The sequence below is a fragment of the Schistocerca americana genome, unplaced genomic scaffold (genome assembly GCF_021461395.2).
Source record: "Schistocerca americana isolate TAMUIC-IGC-003095 unplaced genomic scaffold, iqSchAmer2.1 HiC_scaffold_589, whole genome shotgun sequence".
In the NCBI taxonomy this organism is placed as follows: Eukaryota; Metazoa; Arthropoda; class Insecta; order Orthoptera; family Acrididae; genus Schistocerca; species Schistocerca americana.
This window is the reverse complement of record NW_025726334.1, coordinates 52,501-57,500: the sequence shown is the minus strand read 5'-3', so window position 1 is coordinate 57,500 and position 5,000 is coordinate 52,501. Positions and strand designations below refer to the sequence as shown.

Sequence of the window (5,000 nt, the reverse complement as noted above, 5' to 3'; positions counted from 1 at the left end):
TTCCCGTGTTGAGTCAAATTAAGCCGCAGGCTCCACTCCTGGTGGTGCCCTTCCGTCAATTCCTTTAAGTTTCAGCTTTGCAACCATACTTCCCCCGGAACCCAAAAGCTTTGGTTTCCCGGAGGCTGCCCGCCGAGTCATCGGAGGAACTGCGGCGGATCGCTGGCTGGCATCGTTTATGGTTAGAACTAGGGCGGTATCTGATCGCCTTCGAACCTCTAACTTTCGTCCTTGATTAATGAAAACATACTTGGCAAATGCTTTCGCTTCTGTTCGTCTTGCGACGATCCAAGAATTTCACCTCTAACGTCGCAATACGAATGCCCCCGCCTGTCCCTATTAATCATTACCTCGGGTTCCGAAAACCAACAAAATAGAACCGAGGTCCTATTCCATTATTCCATGCACACAGTATTCAGGCGGGCTTGCCTGCTTTAAGCACTCTAATTTGTTCAAAGTAAACGTGCCGGCCCACCGAGACACTCACTCAAGAGCACCCTGGTAGGATTGCAACGGGGTCCGCCTCGGGACGCACGAGCACGCACGAGGCGCGTCGCACGCCTTCAGCTCGCCCCACCGGCAGGACGTCCCACGATACATGCCAGTTAAACACCGACGGGCGGTGAACCAACAGCGTGGGACACAAATCCAACTACGAGCTTTTTAACCGCAACAACTTTAATATACGCTATTGGAGCTGGAGTTACCGCGGCTGCTGGCACCAGACTTGCCCTCCAATAGATACTCGTTAAAGGATTTAAAGTGTACTCATTCCGATTACGGGGCCTCGGATGAGTCCCGTATCGTTATTTTTCGTCACTACCTCCCCGTGCCGGGAGTGGGTAATTTGCGCGCCTGCTGCCTTCCTTGGATGTGGTAGCCGTTTCTCAGGCTCCCTCTCCGGAATCGAACCCTGATTCCCCGTTACCCGTTACAACCATGGTAGGCGCAGAACCTACCATCGACAGTTGATAAGGCAGACATTTGAAAGATGCGTCGCCGGTACGAGGACCGTGCGATCAGCCCAAAGTTATTCAGAGTCACCAAGGCAAACGGACCGGACGAGCCGACCGATTGGTTTTGATCTAATAAAAGCGTCCCTTCCATCTCTGGTCGGGACTCTGTTTGCATGTATTAGCTCTAGAATTACCACAGTTATCCAAGTAACGTGGGTACGATCTAAGGAACCATAACTGATTTAATGAGCCATTCGCGGTTTCACCTTAATGCGGCTTGTACTGAGACATGCATGGCTTAATCTTTGAGACAAGCATATGACTACTGGCAGGATCAACCAGGGAGCTGCGTCAACTAGAGCTGAGCAGCCGGCCGCCCGGGAGTGTGTCCCGGGGGCCCGCGCGAACACGCAAGCGTCCGCTCAATTATTCTGCAAACAGGAGGAGGCTGAGCTCCCCTGCACAATACACCTCGAAACCCTCTCAGGTCCCGGCGGCGCGCAGCGCCGTCCTAAGTACTTGGTCGGGTTCGAGAGAGGCGCAATCGCCCGGAGTTTGGCGAGTAGACGCTTTAGGTGCGACCACCCGTGCTCCCAACTGAGCTTGCCGCTGCCGACAGAGGCCCGGGAGCGTGCTGTCGTGGCATTGCCGGCGGGAGACAACACGCGCCACCTACGGTGGCCGGCAGCTCCAACGCCAGCGCCACAGAAGGACAAAAGCCCCACTTGGGTGCCGAAGCGAACGCGCCAACACGTCCGCACAGCTGCGATACAAACCACCTGCGAGAACCGCAGAGGCGACCGAGCAGCAGACGGCGTCGCGGCGCCGAGCGCCGGGCGGCGGCGCATCCTCAGCGCACACAGTCCTCAATCGGACCAGCACACTGCAGATGTCCACCGCGCTTCGCACCGGGCCCGCGAGGACCTACTTTGGCCGCACGGCGCCGCGTGCAGGGTGCGCCGGCGCGCAGCTGCGCCGCCTGCCGCCTCCGTCGGCCGGCGCGCCTGCCACTGGCCGCCCCCACCAGCCGGCTGTAGCGCGTGCGCCCACGCACCGCGCGGCCAGCACGCCGGGAGGCCCCCCCTCACCGGCCGGGGACGGTCCCACCCAGCCACCGCCGCGTATCGCTTCACACCCACATGCCATTCACGTTCGTGGGCATGGTGGGTATCGCTGAAACAACCGGTTGGTAGCTCAACCGATCGTCGCCATCACTGATTCACCTCTAGCGAGAACAACCGCACCACAACGGTTTACCAGTTGTTCATTTGCGTAACGTCACCAGCAAACGTAGACGTCCATCGCCATTTGCAAATTCAACGATTGTTGCATGCCTGTGTCAGGTGTCACGACACACTATGTCTGCCCACATACACGCAACAACATGTGCACGCTTCGCGAACACGTGGAAGGTGGCCCCCGTACGTATGCGATGTCCATTGCGCGAACGACTGTCAACCGGCCTCTGTCGCATGTCGCAGATGTGGAACGCAGTGCACCATGCTATCACGGTGAGTGAGAAGAGACGACTACGTCTGACAACACGCGCCACTACATCAACAGACGGCTCATGCTGATCGCCATCCACGGCATACCATACTGCAATCCAGCTCTTATAGGGAGACGACACGTAGCTGAGTGCACAATATTTGGACCGTATGGTTCGCCGTTGTTGGCGCAGTCGTGGTACGGTCACACATGTACCACGATGTATCATTCAGTACATGAGGACCAATGTGCAGTACAGTGTGTGATTTGGACGTACAACATCAGCGGACAGTTGACACAAGCCGTACCACAACGTAGGCTGTGCTTCGCCATGCGAATGCCAATGAACAACTGCGAAGGGCATTGAGCATGTACGTCCTGCTGCCATCCGCATTACAGTGTATAGCTGCAAGGTGTTTAACATGAAGCGATACTCTGGGGACCGGGCAGTGCGGGTAGCAAACTATATTGCGGGGGTTGCAGTTAGGCAACACTACACTAATTTAACGCGTCGTATGACAATTACAGAGCAGGTTAAGGCCCAACGTGTGTTGGGTTAAGGCCCAACGTGTGTTGGGTTAAGGCCCAACGTGTGTTGGGTTAAGGCCCAACGTGTGTTGGGTTAAGGCCCAACGCGTGTTGGGTTAAGGCCCAACGCGTGTTGGGTTAAGGCCCAACGCGTGTTGGGTTAAGGCCCAACGCGTGTTGGGTTAAGGCCCAACGCGTGTTGGGTTAAGGCCCAACGCGTGTTGGGTTAAGGCCCAACGCGTGTTGGGTTAAGGCCCAACGCGTGTTGGGTTAAGGCCCAACGCGTGTTGGGTTAAGGCCCAACGCGTGTTGGGTTAAGGCCCAACGCGTGTTGGGTTAAGGCCCAACGCGTGTTGGGTTAAGGCCCAACGCGTGTTGGGTTAAGGCCCAACGCGTGTTGGGTTAAGGCCCAACGCGTGTTGGGTTAAGGCCCAACGCGTGTTGGGTTAAGGCCCAACGCGTGTTGGGTTAAGGCCCAACGCGTGTTGGGTTAAGGCGCAACGCGGGTTAGGTTAAGGCGCAACGCGGGTTAGGTTAAGGCGCAACGCGGGTTAGGTTAAGGCGCAACGCGGGTTAGGTTAAGGCGCAACGCGGGTTAGGTTAAGGCGCAACGCGGGTTAGGTTAAGGCGCAACGCGGGTTACGTTAAGGCGCAACGCGGGTTACGTTAAGGCGCAACGCGGGTTACGTTAAGGCGCAACGCGGGTTACGTTAAGGCGCAATATAGGTTAGGTTAAGGCGCAATATAGGTTAGGTTAAGGCGCAATACGGGTTAGGTTAAGGCGCAATACGGGTTAGGTTAAGGCGCAATACGGGTTAGGTTAAGGCGCAATACGGGTTAGGTTAAGGCACAATACGGGTTAGGTTAAGGCACAATACGGGTTAGGTTAAGGCACAATACGGGTTAGGTTAAGGCACAATACGGGTTAGGTTAAGGCACAATACGGGTTAGGTTAAGGCACAATACGGGTTAGGTTAAGGCACAATACGGGTTAGGTTAAGGCACAATACGGGTTAGGTTAAGGCACAATACGGGTTAGGTTAAGGCACAATACGGGTTAGGTTAAGGCACAATACGGGTTAGGTTAAGGCACAATACGGGTTAGGTTAAGGCACAATACGGGTTAGGTTAAGGCACAATACGGGTTAGGTTAAGGTACAATACGGGTTAGGTTAAGGTACAATACGGGTTAGGTTAAGGTACAATACGGGTTAGGTTAAGGTACAATACGGGTTAGGTTAAGGTACAATACGGGTTAGGTTAAGGTACAATACGGGTTAGGTTAAGGTACAATACGGGTTAGGTTAAGGTACAATACGGGTTAGGTTAAGGTACAATACGGGTTAGGTTAAGGTACACATTGTTGTAAGGAAAGGTGTTTTGGGGGGGGGGGGGGGCCGGTTTGTTGATTGTGATTATCGTAAGTAAATGACTGCGGCATCATCTGATTTGCCACGTCAGGGTGCACCTTTGGCTCATAACAGGCGGCGCTCTGATTCCATGCTTGTGGCAGACCTGTGTCTTTCATTCCTGCCATTGTTTGTGTGGTGTGACAGGAGGCAGTATTGTGATGTTGGGTGCACCCCTGTGTAGGACATGTGTGGGTGTTGGTGGCTTAGCTGAGCAATGGTGGTTGTCGGAAGGGTGAGATATTCTGTTTTGTGAGTGGACCTCCCGGTCTGGTTATGATAGTGTGGATTGTCTAATGTGGCAGAGAGGATGCACTGGGTGTTGTTCCATGCTGGTGCTTACATATTGTCTGTGTGCCTGTTACAGGCAGAGAGTAGTGCGTGATAAGAGTGTCTGGCTGACGTGTGATTGTGAGCAGAGTCTTTCAGCATGTATACGGACAGTTGTATACATTATCTGTATTCTGATGGCTCTATCTATTACTAATCAGCGCCGTGTATACGTTTAATCCGGTTCCAGTCGAAACTATTGTATCTCTGTACATTAGTGACACGGCGAGCCCGCTATGTAGTTACTCGTCTCGGCAGCTTCCACCGGTGTATCGCAAATGATTATAAG

General features: G+C 54.2%; 1 non-coding gene across 1 annotated transcript in view; it reads right to left on the bottom strand.

Moving 5' to 3' along the window:
* The window catches only part of LOC124587218, a 1,910-nt gene extending 609 nt beyond the window's left edge, over positions 1–1,301 (bottom strand). The window contains exon 1 of the ribosomal RNA XR_006975350.1: positions 1–1,301. This exon is cut by the window's left edge and continues 609 nt beyond it. This is a non-coding gene — a ribosomal RNA (small subunit ribosomal RNA).
* Between the last annotated feature and the right edge of the window lie 3,699 nt (positions 1,302–5,000).